Genomic DNA, 15,932 nt, shown 5'->3' with positions numbered 1-15,932 from the left:
AAGCTTGAATGGCATTCCTTAGAAATGCGCTTCAGTTAGGAATTTAGATGAATATTTTATGTCTAGCCCCAAGCTGTGGGACGGTACGTGTGTGTCATTACTAGGTTAGGATGTTTTGATAAGATAAAAATAACACATTACAACTTGATTTACTTCTTAATGACTGTTTTCTTTTTCCTCCTAGTAATGTAATTTCCAGTTGGAGAATGACTGAATCAGATTTGGTTGTAATTAAATGTTTGAATCCCATATTTCGGTAAACAATGTAGGGTATTTGTTCAAATTTTCCAATGGGGACATGGGCAATCTTTTTAGAAATCAGACAAGCAGAATACTTTGTCTTCTAAGTGTATGCTGGCAAACTAATTTTCAAAACCTATAATCAATGTAATTTTGTTTGCATGGGGTACACAAATGGAAGTGTCCTTTCAGAAACATGTTATCTTCCCACAGACTAGATCATCAAATGTAGACTGTCAATCAAATCTCCAAAAGGCAGCCTTCTCACACTGATGTGGTTTCAAACCAGGGCCGGCGTTTGCTACAGGCGAACTAGGCAGCCGCCTAGGGCGCCATGAAGAGGGGGGCGCCAAATACCGAAGTGCGTCCATTAATTAACCGTCTCGCACCACCAGTAGAGGGCGCCGAGGCTGGAGGTCCCGGGGGGGGGGGGGGGGGGGGGGGGGGGGGGGTGAATGTACTCGCGCCGGCCCTGTTTCAAACCACAACGTTAAGGGAGACAAACAGAGTTCCTTTCCTGATACAATACACAGTAAAAGTAGCTGCTGACATGACCCGCTCTGAACTAAATAAGTTGAATTTAACGTGAAACTCTTGTCTCAAGTCAGAAGGTTTATTAGCAAAGAAACCGTCTCAGGCGTCTATGTACAAATAAGTGTTTAAAGCATTTTAACTGAAACCTTCTGGTTGAATGGAGACACCACAGCAGGGGCCTGGGTGTTATTTTAGATCAAAGGGAATGAGAACACAGTAAATACAAGTTCCCAGAGACATAGGAATGACCAATTATGAAACAAAATTAACAACTAAAAGATCCCTAATATTCTTACTTCCCTCAAGTAGATTCTATACCTCAATAGTTTTAGTATTTCAATGAATTTGTATTGACATGGCTTATTGCAACAGTTCAGTGAAATAGTATATGATGTCAACTGGTAATATTGTCCAATACTGTTATGTGGAGTCCATGAATTATTTCTCAAATATAATCACTTACAAGCATTCATAGTGTTAAGTGGGAAAGGACATTCAGCATTTGAAGGCTTATCGGGCATTATTATTGTGGCCTTATTGTTATCTTTACCCAGCCTTTTTGAATGTCTTAACCTACACTATCAAAACACATTTTTTCCGGAGGTATACAATTTACAAATTAAATAAATTATTTTTCAAATCATTCCAAATGTAACTCGTTATTATTCAACACAAGAAAGCATGTATTCACTTTATTGACTTTTTTTTTTTTTCTCATCTAGTTCCTTTAGAGTAATACTATGTGTACTGGGAGGATGGGCCGATCTCTAATGAACATCCTCTGTCAGTGTGCGGTTTTTCCGGGGGTACGAGCCCTGCTGCACATCTCAGTATAATGTTCACACGTAGCCTGGCTTGATCTGATGTGTTTATTACCATAGAAGCAGCAGTGGCGGTTCTAGACTAATTTTACTGGGGGGGCCAAGGGGGGGGGGGGCAGTGTTTAATCAGAGGGGCACATTAAAAAACGGAAACAAATTATATTAAATACTTTAATTTCGCTTTACATTAAAATCATACAAAATGCTCTGGCTCTCCCTCTTCCAGATCCTCAACTCTCTCAATACCTTGATATGTTTCTCTAACCTTTTTATTTACTGGGGCAAAAAAGGATGCAATGTCCTTTCTCGTTTCATGATGACTACTAGGAGAAGAAACAGCTGAGGGGGGCCACAGGGGGGGCCAGGGACATTTTTACAGGGACACTGGCCCCTGTAGGCCCCCGTGTAGAAACGCCCCTGGATATGAGGCCAGATCTTCACCTGTGACTGATCTATTTGATAGTACAGTAATGTGCTAGCAGAGCTATCATTCCAACAGCCTTGTCACAAGGTTCATGTTAGGCATCAATAATGTTTATGAATTATAAACATACAGTATGAGATCACGGCCATGCTTTGAATGGCTGCAGTAATAGATTCAGGAAGAACTCAGAGAGAAAACGATTTATTTAGTAATAATGCAAAATCCTGTGGTTGTGAAGGTGGAGGGGGAAGGATGGACTGTAAGTAAACAACAAACAATATATATTTAAATCAGAATAGTCTCTCTATACATGATGTTTGTGTGCCTGTCAGATTCAATCTGGTTTTAAAGAAGACCCCCCATTTGATAGATGTGTTGAATAAATTATCAAATGTTTCACTACTGACCTTTGGACATGGTCTGAATACCTTGTCTAAACTAATCAGTGGCACCATATGGGAGCAATTAAATTCACGGGAAATGCAGTATGTCTGTGGTATAGCTGCAAAATGTAGGCTATCCTTCATGTTGCATGCAAATGGTTGAATGCATTAGCTAAATTATGCAAAATGATGTGGAGATGGATGCTGTTACAACTCTGCACTAGTATGTTGTTTACTGTACCATCGTAGGCCTATAGGCCTATATATCTAATCTATACATAGATTATCTGACGAGGTTTGGGGTGAGTGTCCTACAGGTCCATATCCATTATAACATTGTGGCGTAATGGCCAAGTTTATAGGTGATTGAGTTACACTCTCGTCTACCACTATTCCACGATAATGTTAGACAATACTACTAACCCATGGGAGGGAGACGGGGAAGGTCAGTACGCTAGTGGCCATAACACTGGTATGATATCAGTTGGTCTTGCCTACGATTTAAAGTCGCATCATTTCTTTTTATGCCGTAAACGGTGCGCACCTCAGCACCCACAAACATTTAGAGTAGCCACTGATTAACACGGAAACGTCAACAAGTATTTTCAGAAGTTAACAACTACCACTTGATCACTCTATGCAATTGTGCGCCTTGTGCGTGGATCCAGCCAGCAGAGTAATTTTCTATGGCAAGCATGCATAACTGCCTGTGTGATGCGTGGGTAACCTTCAGCCTCATTGGCCGTGCAGCTCATCAACAGCGGCAGCACAGGCAGAAGATTAGAGGGGAACGGTCTCTACCTGACACGGGTGACAGCTTCCTTTTGCTGCCTGATGCGCTCTCCCAACCCAGTTCTGACTAGCGCAGTCCTGCAGTGTTAAAGTCAGCATTTTTTATGCAACACCTACACAGTCTAGGCACAATCCGCGCTCAAAAGGTTTTTCGACAATCACTGCCCCAAGGCACTGGCATCTATTTGCAGTTTATTCAATTAGGCAGAACAGTTGTTCTCGGATGTTCGGAAACACTGTAGCGTACACATAATGGTAAAATCAGGTTACAGTACATGATCAGGATTCTGATTGCCTGCGACCCAAGGGATTGGATACAGTACATATTTTTAGAACTACCAAAGTCACCCTGGCAATATGCATTCCGGTGGATTCATTGTTACCTTCACAGACAGGTACAGTGCTATTTCAGATACATTGGCCATGCATGGTGGTTGTGGCAGTAGCAAGAGTAAAATGCCCTTGCTGTTAAGCACTGATGTCTAGGAAATTAGAGATGTCATTTTCAGAATTATGGAACCACGTTTCAGGGAGGTTACAGAAATAGATTATCTAGGATACAAATTACTACTGGATTTTGGAATATGAGAATTGTTGCGTGGATAAAATGATTGTACAGTTGATAAACCCCCAGATTTATGTTTTATGAATGTTTCAACTCAGATCCATTAGTTGTGGCTTATTATGAGGAGCGTATGGGTGACATCATGTCCCACGTCACCAGGCTATGAGGCGCTGAGAGGGATTTATTACCTTGGCTGTAATGGAAAGGTCATTAGCACTGATCAACTGTGGAGCACTGCAGCAACAAGAGAAGCATGAATTATCATCTTTAATTTGTTTGGGCATAATTATCTTTTAACCATCCCAAATTGGTTGATTATATTTATAATATAAACATATTTTTAACTGAATGTAGTTAAAATATATTTATACTATTAGTTAAAAGTATAAACAGTATAAAAGTCCATTCATTGGTTTTAGGATCATTGTCATGTGTTGAAGAAGAGGCAAGACATATGGCAAAGTAACATACACTAGTCACATGGAGACTTGGAGGACAGAGGAAATCAATCAGGGAAGGGAGAATGAGGAGCTTGTAATGGACCAGTGTATCTGAGCATTGTGATGTTGTCCAACTGTCAAAACATAACGTCATTGGACTCTAAACTAATGATTCAATTACTGACAGCACGTCAGAATAAGAAAATTGTTCCAGGCCCTAAGAAGTGTGGAGGATTAGACTGAAGGGGGTTTCAAATTTTTATATAATAAAAGGTTTAAATAATTTTGTGTCACCTATCTTAAATGTAACTGATTACATTTGGTCCAGTTGATTTGGAAAGAAGAAGCTCAGCTGAAGCCTATGACAGACTCCCTCCCTTTCCACTTAGGGATATGAGTTTGAGTAATTCCCTGAGTCCTCAGAAAGATTTATTCAGTTGTTAAAGAACAGCAGAACTGTTTAAATCATCCTCATATGAATTGCTATCAAGCCACAAAATTACAGGTTTGTTTATCTAAAGCAGCATGAGGATTGATCTAATCACAACACAGCACAGGATAAATGATAGGTTGACTTGTTATAGCACAATACTATCCACTGGAGAAAAAAAAATGGGCACAGGACTAGAACACGCCTTCCTGACCTCGTCATCAAGAACGATTACTGTGTTCATCCGTGATCACTCCTCATCAGCTTAATTTAAAGGACATCCTGGGTGATAACGTGTTTGCTTGTCGCCCCCAAAAAACAGTGTCACACTTGTCAGGGTGACAAGAAAAACGGCTCATTATAATGACTGTCTGCATTGTTAGTCTGTCTCGTTCATCAGTGGTGCTGTGTTATTACTGTGAGAGACTCCTCCTGCATGCTGTCTGTTGAGGCATCACCTCAGCCTCCATCTGAACCAGAGTGTCCTTCCCAGGGTTGGCATCACAGCCCCCGAGACTTCCTGAGACTGTCGCTCGCATTCAGCCTCTCTGACTTTTTATGTTTTGAGTGATCTCTACAGCATACGCAGTAGTTATGAGAATCAGAATCAGAAAGTGTTTTAATCGCCATGAAAGTTTGCACAGACACGGAATTTACTTTGGCAAGAAGGTACATTTATTAAACCTATAGGAATCTTAAAAACTTAAATATGTGGTCCAACTATACTAAAGGAACATAGTCCAGCAAATTACTAGGAGGATTTACAATTAAAATAAAATAAAGTACTATAAACTATAAATCAGCCATAATTTACAAAGAAAAATAAATATAGTACAAGTATTGTAGAACTGTGTCAGAGTTACTACCTTATCAGTGCCGCTGCTAGCCATTTTGGTGCCCTACGCATAATTCATCATCTCGCAGTTTATTTCTTTTTCTGCCCCTGACTCCTGTTGTCTTTTTGAGGCCATTTTCGAAAAGTTTACTTGGCCTACTGTCAAAGTTCGTCAGGCCACTGAGATGGGAAATGGCACCCACGGCGAGCTTGGAAAGTTGAGTGTGTATTTATTTATTTATTTATTTATTTTGGGGGGGGGGGGGTCACCATCGTAACGTTTTTTGAGCAATTAAATATATTTCTTGTTTGCCTGTTTTGTGATATACATGCCTAAAAGGTGCGTGATATTTATATAGGCCTACTGAAATAATATCGGCATTATAATTATAATAACTATGATTATTTCTAGTATGTATACTAGGGTATACATATAGGGTATATAATATGGGTAGTGCAGGCAGGCAAAGAGTCGCAATCCAGAGAGTCATGCATCGGGTGATACAACACCGGCATGTACAGGGGGGCAGGCCAAAACCGCGAAAACTAGAAGAGTGACACAGCGAACATGCTGGCAGGTTTGATGAGACAAGGCAATCCCGGCAGGCAGAGTCAAAGGCAGGTGTACGTCGCTCTGGATAAGAGCGCCTGCTAAATGACTAAATGGAAATGTAAAAGGACCAGGGACACAACGAAGAAAGGAGAGGGGGGAGGAGTAGAAAGCACAAGACAGGTGAAACAGGTTAGGATGTGATTCTGCACATTAGTTGGCCGAGGTCAAAGATAGAGTTTAAAAATAATAATTACTAAGTCGAATGTTCTGTAAAAGTTACTTTTATTTTTCAGTTTTTGTCCAGAACTGTCATTGTCAAGCTGATATTCTCTAATAATGGGTCAAACCTGAAAAACTTTTACTAGCACACAAGAATGACATGCTAACTCTACTGGAGTCGTAGCTGCTAACTCAACATCTCAATTACTGATTTGTGACAAAAGAACAACAGTGATTCTTGTTCAGAGGGTATTACATGTAGGGAATAATATGTTTGTGCATCCTTAATCATCAAGTGTGTGCATGAAATACAATTCAGTATTTGGAATGTATGTTCATGGATATATTCAAGAGAACAGAATTGTTCCAAGGCTAGGTACAGCGTTGAGGAGAGTAGAAGGACAGAGCAGAAGTTCACAGGTAAGTGTGATGTGAAAATATGGTATGGGAATTCGACTATACCCTTGCAAAACAGGTTTGATTCAGTAAACCAAGCTCCCAGTCCTAAACAGTAATCCATTTAGCAAGGCCACATGTTAATACAGCAGACTATGAATTATGAGTTCAAAAGAAGGAAGAGATGAGTTCATGCAGTGCTTTCACCCTTATAACGATGCTTGAATATGAATATGGACAGTATTGTATGTTCCACTCACTGAGCCTGAAGTGTAAGACAATCTCTTTCTCTCAGGAAGCACTGAAAGTATTGCAGGACAAAACGATCAGACACTGGCATTCACGTTATGAATCTATATATGTTTGGGTGAACAAGCACAGGCACCACAATGTGACACAAAAATCAACAGGTCAGTGTTTCCTCTCTCTCTCTCTCTCTCTCTCTCTCTCTCTCTCTCTCTCTCTCTCTCTCTCTCTCTCTCTCTCTCTCTCTCTCTCTTCACAGACCATACTGCTGCAAGGGTTTCTCGCCGCTGCAGGTTCCTGTCACAGTGGTCAGCTTCTGGTGGCCGCCAGAGACTAAATATAGCTTTTGTCTGGTCCCTATGGATGTGGCAGAGCTGGTCCAGGGACTCCCAGCCCAGCGACCGGTCACCCCCAGGCCCTAGGGGAAGCACTCTCCCAGCAACATCACCAGAGAGGGACCCAGCTCATTAGGCAGACTGGGTATAATCAAGCTGTCCCTGGTTCCTCTCCCTCATAAGAACAAAAGAAGAAGAGAAAAAAAAATGAACCCACACAAGACAAGCAGTGTTAACTGACAAAGCGTAAAATGAACAGGGAGTGCTGTTAAAAAACTGGAATTAGTCGCCTTTCACGGAGTGGTAATTGAAAGTGCTGTGAAAGTGGTGTCGGCCGTTTGCAGCTTACGATTTCATTAGGGCTGGATCCGTGTTCAGGGCAGGATGGACAGGGTGGAGGGCAGTCTGAGCTGGACAAACACTCACAGGCCCTATGAGGCTGCTGGTCACCGAGGGGAGTGGCTTATCCTCATGTAAAAGGCTGACCAATTAAATCCTTTCCTTTTCACTCCACTTATTCGGTGTAAAACTGTTGCAACACTCAGCTGTTTTGGATTCAACTTCTAGTCTCCAATGTTCTTGATTTCTAACACTACTAGACAGCGTTTTACGTGTCACCTTAGCCAAATAGACCTAGCCCCCTGCACTTTTAGAGGAGTACAAAAGTTGTGAATTGGAAGACATCACTTAATGCACACTGGATAACTTCCATCTCGCTGCCTTGCCCTTTTGCAAGGAGGGAAGGTGATGGAGGTGGAGGATGGAGCTGAACGAGGGGAGAAAGGAAAGAGAGAGGGAAGAGAGAGGGGAGAGAAGGGAGAGGGAGAGAAGGGAGAGGGAATAGAGAGGAGAAAGAGGGGAGAGGAGAGAGAGAAGAGGGCGAGGGGAGGGAGGGCAGAGGGGCAGTTCCTCAGCTAGTGTTGATGAATATTTCAGGTGGAGAACTGTGCCCTGTCTGTCTGAATCACTTCACACCTGACAAGATGCTTACCGTGCCTCCAGAACCATCCGCTTCTCTGCTGCATCCTCATCCTGCTTGTTCACACGCACACAGACACACACACACACACAAACACACATAGCTGCATTAGAGAACTGCAGTGGACAGGTAACCTTCCAGTCCAGTCTTCTCCTATTACAGTTGGGTCAAGTGACTCAGCCAGACTTTGCCTGACATAGTGTCTGGGGCGTTTAGTTCTCTAAAGAAACTGAGATTGAAGACTGACATTGAAACCCCCGCAGCAGTGTCTCCTCTGAGAGTCGTAAAGCTGTCAATGTTTTGACTGAAGAAGTAAGTGGTGTTGTTAAATGAGGGGATAAATAGAGAGGAATGATAAGACATGAGGTGGGAACAATGGATGGAGAAAGACGGACGTTTGGATGCATTTTGACCCACATATGCAGCAAGTTGTGTCACCCTGCATGTCAGATAGTTGTGATGTTAATCAGCTCAGGCATTCTCAGTCTAACTATTTGGCCTCCCTGCTTGCACTTTCTTCATGGGTTTCTAAACCAAAAAAGTCTGAAAAATACCTGCTGTACTTCAACCTCCAAACCATTCCAATATGTCAATTTTTTTGGGGGTGTAACTGACAGACTGGTTTCAGCATCAGTAAGAGGACAGAAGGATTCGGTTCTGTGCTGAAGTGCACTACCAAGTCTTCTTGTACAGCAAAGAGCTGGAATTGGCTTGTGAGAAAGACAGCAGGTGAAAGTAAACAATTACCCTGTATTTGTTAAAGCTGTATCGCTGGCAACCCTGGATTTCACGTTTGGATGAACCCAATTGAGCAGCAACTAGGAACATGCCAGTCTCCTAAGATTCCAAGAGAGGGGAGGGGATTTCTTGGAACACAAATAGATGTTGCCTCTGATTGCAAAAGTGCCTAATCTTCCTGAGAGAGGAGAGGAGTGGAGAGGAGAGGAGGGTGAGAGAAGGCCGTGTGAGCAGGAAGCAAAGCTGTATCTGGTCAACCTCCACTGAGACAAATCTGCTGTCTTAACCGTCTGGAAAAGAACTGCCTGGACGAAAATGCTTGTGCAACCAAGACACTCTTTGAATGCACGTTTTGACATATGGCAAAATGGTGAAAGATAATGGAGGCTTGTAGAAATGTGTACAGCTCTCAAAGCCCGTCTTTAGAGACAGAATGAGTTGTGGGAACAGCCTTACACAGTACATTTCCAGTCCCTCTATCCTAGTGCTGGCCTGGGGGCCAGTGTACTGTGGGCTGTCAATGATAAATGTAATTCTCATCCAGGAAGTCTTTGAGTGGACTGGGCATGTGTGTTCCATAGTCAGAGACAACGCTTTTGGGATTTAAAACATTTGACAATGTTACAGGCTGTGTTGTGGTTGACCTCTTTCGTCCACCTGGAGTTGTGCATCTGATGTGACAAGGAGATGTTCTCTTGATGGAAACTGTCCGCACAAGTCCTCGCTGCGCCTGTCTTACCTGGCAGCTCAGTGTGCGTTACAGAAACAGGTCTGGATGTCAAACTGCTGGGCTGACGAGCAGGTCCTGTTCCCTGTCTCAGCCTGGCAGTCAGGACCGCAGTGTGAAGCCATTGTTTGGTTTCAACGGTTCCTGGAAACTCTTTCGGGACCGACGTCAGCGTTCCGTTCTGGAATGCTCATGCTTTAGATTGTATATTGTGCTAAACAAACTGGTTACCACGGCTGACAGAAATGAGACACATACGTTTTCACAAAGACAGCTCCTGCCTCTCTGAGTGAGACAGGCGTGCTGCCCCGCAGGGGTTTCACAAGCAAAACAAAAACACGTCCTGTAATAAACGATAACCCTTGGACATAAAAATGCCACGTTACCAATTTTTCTACTCTTGTCCTAACCTTCCTCATAGTGCATTCCTAGGTGTTCAGTACCACAGTGAGCAATCTGTGTTAAAACCCAAGAATTCTGGTCCATGATGGTGGTTGGGTATGATGATGTTCAAAAACTGTACTACACCTGAGAATGTCCTGAGAAAAGCATGTGGAACCATTCTGGAACTTTCTGCAGGTTTGAGTGTTGGTTCACATTCCTGAGCCTGACATAACATCTCGCGAGCTGTCTTCTGGCATCTCCTGTTTGGTTGTGTTGGTCCTGGGGGAGGAAGGCTTTCAGTCAATTCACACCCTGATTTAGCATGTGTGTTGCATCCCCCATCGATCTGTTTGGCCTTACCAGACCTACTGGCTGGCGATGTCATTAGAGCGCTGCAGTGAGGAGCTAAGTGTTAGCGCACAGTCAGTAATTAGGGCAGCTTTAACAAGACTTGACCCACCCCTCTTCACGTCCCCTCAACTTACCTCTTGTCACGACCGCCTGTCTTTGCCTCTCTCTTTCTGGCCCTCTTCAACACTCTTCTCTGGTTCAGTCTTTGTGTAAGCTCTCCTGTGTGGGTATTTAATCTGCAAGAAATGGAAACAGAGAGAGCGAGAGAGCGAGAGAGGGGGGGGGGTGAAACTTGAAAGGAGGAGGGAAGGGCGAAGGGAACAAAGCAGAGCTGGTGATGGAAAATTGCCATTTCCAAGAACAAATGTCCCAGTTCTCTAATCTACTCTCCATAGACTGATCTATAGGTAAATCAAAGAGTATTCCTTGCATTTAGACATTTAGCAGACGCTCTTATCCAGAGCGACTTACAGTCAGTACAGGGACATTCCCCCTGAGGCAAGTAGGGTGAAGTGCCTTGACCAAGGACACAACGTCATGTGCACCGAACTGGCAACCTTCAGATTAGTAGCCTGATGCTCTACCCGCTCAGCCACCTGACTCCACCCCAACACAAATTGAAAACTTGCAAACTGGTAAACTACTTTCCAGCATCCATGAACCACAGATGTCTCTACAGAGCTGAGTTTGAGTTTCTTTAGTTCTGTAGAATAATATCTGTGCAAGAACAACACCAGAATTAGGCACTTACAGTATGTGTGTGAATCCAACACAGTATACCTCACACTTATCGTACCACCACTATTTTACTTCACTCTCTCCATGTCATGACATCGGAATGACTAGACCATGAAAGGTCACAGGTCACGACCTTGGGAAGAGAGGACACATGTCAACACCATGATTTGAAGAAGGGGACCGGGGTGAAAAAGAGAGTGGGAGTGAAGAGGAGACAGAGAAGTGAGGATTGCATGTTTCTGGGAGTTATCATGGTGTTTGTAGTGATTGTGATGGTGGAGTGTGTCAGGGGGTGGAACAGATTTTGATTTCTGGACGAGCCTCGGTCCTGCAGGGTGAAACGAAGACTGCAATGACCGCTGGGGTTTGACAGGTTGTGATTTGTGTGTACGAAATGTTCTGTCTCGTTTTGGAGTCCTCACACGTTCTCACACGCTGTAACAAAAAAATAATCTTTTACGCATCAGTGTCCCTGTAGTATCATGCATTATCTTCACTCCTTTATCCCCAAGACCAGCCTGGCCTAGCCTGGCCTGGCTTAGCCAAGCTAATCCCAGCCTTGCCTAGTTTAATCTAGCCTCGCCCAGCCAACCCCAGTCCAGCCCAGCCCGTCCCGGTTGTTAAAGAGCTACTGGTTGGACATCACTGCCTCTGGACTGCTGTTAGCTCAATGCAGGTGGGCGGGAGGTGATCAATGCAGGAGGAGGGAGGTAGTCAGTCCAGACACCATGGGGCCAGTGATGGAGTTGCCTGCCACCGGGGCAGAGCTCTCTGATCTGTTTCTGACAAATACGCTCTCAGAGGCATGAATCTCCCCAGATCCACCCAGCTGAGCAGGGACAGCTGGGAGAGGGATGGGTCCTGGGCAGGGGGATTTCTTATGAGGTGACACATGTGGAGAAACAGTGGGAGGTGTGGAAGTTAGCCCCTAACCAGTGATAGTGCGGCTGATAGATCCATCCTGTCCATCCTCTCACGGGAAGGTAGCTAATGCATTGGTTGGGGGTGTCGGTGGGGGGTGTCGGTGGGGGTGGGGCAGGGGCGGGGGGCAGCTGTGAAGGATGGAGTGAGAATGCGAGGTGGAACCGCGACGTGAGATAACAACTGTTTGAAGATGGGTCGACGTACCAAGGTGAGGTTCTTACTCCATGAACCGTGCCAGGGTCAACTCTTCTCTCAATTTCCATAGAAGGAGACGCGGTTGCCATAACGTTAACATTTGACCCCTCCTTTACTTTGGAGACCCTTTTGATGTACAAAGAAGAAGTCGTGTTTGTTTGAAATACCGATGGTAGAAACATTGCTGTGATCCTTTTGCTTTGCAACTTCTCTTAGTGCATTCAGATCACTGCTTTCAGAAGTCAACTCATTCTTTCAGTCCTGCTCACATTCTTTTCCTTTCTGCCCCCCTTCATCACAATGATCATTTCTTTTGGAGAATGTTGAGAACAAAATGTTCTTTTTAGGTTCGAATTTGGCGAATAGATAAGCGTCAAATACAATTACCACAGTTTTGCACAAATCAATGTTTGAACTAATTACACTGTTAGTTCTAAAACGGAAAAAGCATATTTAATCTATGTCATCATCACTCTTATTCTTCTGAGGCAGAATCATAATCTATACATATTATTCAAAATGATGTGACCTACTTATGATTAAAATGCAACATATCTAAAGAAAAACACAAAGGGAGACATTTATGATCAACCTAGGAGAAACCCGAAGCTTTCTGCAACAATGGGACTCATTTCTATATCTGCAAATGTTAAAACTCGGATATGATGGAGGAAGGAAAATACAACATCAAATGCTCAGGAGGGAAATACAGAGAGCCAGTATCTCAAGGTATGGATACCTTAATGTCCTTCTCTCACAAACTGTTCAAGGGCTACGATGCTATACAACGTGCTCAACACCAGGACAGAAATGGCATCATCAAGGATGAAGTTCTTTCTTCTCTAGGAAGTCCTTTAATACATTTCTAACATACAATTCTGGCAACCCTTCAAATGTCGTGTTAAAGGACACCATGAATGTACATGACATACTGTTGTCAGTTTTCAATGTTTACATTTTCTCTTTACATGATTTTCTACGATGATTTATAACATTTATAATTCACAGGGCATTTCACCCAGAGGTTTATACAGTCTGTTTTTGTGGATGTGTCAGTGGGGAGAGCTAGAAATGAAACACATGGCTGAATGTGAAGGTATTCAAAAAAATGCCAATGGGCATAAAAAATAAAAATAAAAATAGACAATACCTAGACATTCAAAAATGTATTTCGAAGCCAAGAGGAACATGTTTGTGTTAGCAGTTCCCAGAATCCCCCCTCCCCAAGCAGCACTGGAGTGATGGAGCGCTTCTCATTAATCTTTGACAACCCCAGCCACCCCATATTGAAGACTTTCGGGCGATTAGCCTGTGCTCCCCACTGAGTCCTCCATCTGAGGGGATGGCAGAGAGATGAATCTCTGCCATGCTGGGTGTTGATAATCCAGCTGGAACCCCAGCGACCAGCAGGGTTAGCTGCCTCCTATCCCCCACTACGTCCCTGTATAGTCAGGTGTTATTGATTTACGTGAAAACGTAAAAGATGTTCTCCCCAGTTTAAACTAGGCGCAGGCTAAGTTAGCCGCGATCTAGACCAGTCGTGTTTGATCATACCCAGTACACTGGCCCCATCTGTCCTTAATTGGAGGACGACAATGAATGTTTTGATCATGGTCCAGCCTTCCTGTTCTTCCTTGTCTATTCAGTTGTCGTCTCTGATCCTCTCTTTGTCTCTTTTTGTTGTTTTTCTGTGGGTTTCTGTGTTATGGTTCTTCAATCCATCCTTCCATCCATCCCTCCCTCCTTCCCCCACTTCCTCTTTAGTCTGACTGAAGAGATCATTTGCGGCTCTATTTGGCATCTGCCAGGGCCTTGGATTTGCCAGTAATTGAAGCAAGTTTTCCTCATACCCCAAACATACCAACCAAGGGGTGGTGTTTGAAGAATCCTATTGAAGATGCACTTAAACTGTCCAAAAGGCCTCAGGTCAATAAAACACCAGTTCAGCTTCACTTTGAAATTGGGGAAAAAGGGACGGGACAAATTCACAGTCAGGAAATGAGATGGACCTAACTATAAAGGATGTCCTTGCAACTTCAAAGCCCATGTGTGAAAAGTTTGATTGCTTAGCTGGTGTCTGTAAATCTGTAATTTAATTAGAGAGTAATTTAATCACTTATAAAGACACTCATTCACACAGATGTACATACATTCATTTTTGTTCAGGACATCCAGTATGTACTGTGTTGTCTCTGAGTACAATGCTGTGCCCACTTCAATTGAAAGGATGACTATGACAAGGATGAAACGGCCTCAAACACCAGTTATTTAATGTAAAGGAAGTATTTTAAGATGTCTATTGATTTCTTTATGAGCATGATCCTTTCAATAGAAAACAACCTTTTCAATTTCAACACATTCATTATTAATAGGCTATGCGCTACATTTCAATCCTGTTAAAAAAAAAAACACCTTTTTCTTTTCAAGAAATGCCAATAAAAACAACCTTACCAGGCTAAATAAAAAAAGGCTGCTTTTTAACTTTCCAACAGCATTCGGGGGTTTATTCATATTCTGAAGGCTGCGCTGTTTGTACCTCGGCATCCGTGGCGAGGTCAGGCGCTTTGATTACACAGAGGTGCTGCACTCTGATGTGTTTGTGAGCCCAGGTGGACCAAGGCCGTGTCTGTGAACATCTAGATTCTCTTACCTCTACAAAACCCAGCTGAACCGCCCTGATTAGAGGCGTTATAGCTGACTGGAATTGGGAGCCATGGGGGTATTCTCAGAGAAACACCACAGGCAATGATTGGGAGTTTGCTTTGCTTTTCTGATGCTTTTTGAGATGGTTCAAATTTATTTTTTTATGATTTGTAGCTCAAAGTTATCTTTACACAATAAGCCTGCCTAACAGGCCTTCATCTATTATGGGACGATTGTGTTCTATGCGTTTTAAATAAAATAAAAAGGGCAGAGTTACCGAAGGATCAAATGAACCTAATTAATAAAAATGTTTCAGGAACGTAAACAGTTTCGACTAAATGAAGCAACCGTTAAGAATCCAAAGGAAAGCAGTGAGAGAGAAGTCCGTCGTCTGGGGATGTGATTAAGGCCATGTTGGCCTGTATCCTGCAGCTCCTTCTGGGCTGTGGTGTTTTTATCCTCCCCAGTCAAACAGCAAGTAATCTAGCCTGCAGCGTTTTTGAATATTTGAAGGTTTGCCAGGAGGGAAAGAGTGGAGCTGGTGTTTCCTCTTAAGGAGAATGGAAGCACTGCATGGAGGAGGAAGAAAACATCTCAAACGCCACAGACAAGTGAAACACAAACAGCGCCTCTGTGCGCTTTTGCTAGCCTTGTCACAGCTTCAATATTTAAAGGCTTCCCACTGATCGCTTGTTTGTTCATGGAGAAGAGATGAAAGGAATTGGGTAAAAGTTGTTAAATAGAAAAGTCCACAGATTCATGGAGATAAAGAAAAGTAAAGGCTATTAAAAATATCCTTGAAAACACCCATAAATAACTCATTAACATAAGCTCACAATCGATTGATAAATTGTTTACTATGTGTGAGAATGTATTGCGATTAGCTGGGACCGCGCATGTGCCCAAGATACATTTTTGTGGACCAGCTGTAGAGCTACTGATTGATGCTGACATTATTAGCTGCAATGTAATGATGGATTTGTGGCTGTATATAGTTTAGGATTTGTGGCTGGATTTAACTAAATAAACTAAAGTCTATA

The sequence above is a fragment of the Hypomesus nipponensis genome, chromosome 11 (genome assembly GCF_054491055.1).
Source record: "Hypomesus nipponensis isolate SF chromosome 11, ASM5449105v1, whole genome shotgun sequence".
Taxonomy (NCBI): Eukaryota; Metazoa; Chordata; class Actinopteri; order Osmeriformes; family Osmeridae; genus Hypomesus; species Hypomesus nipponensis.
Note: the sequence above shows the minus strand (reverse complement) of the source record.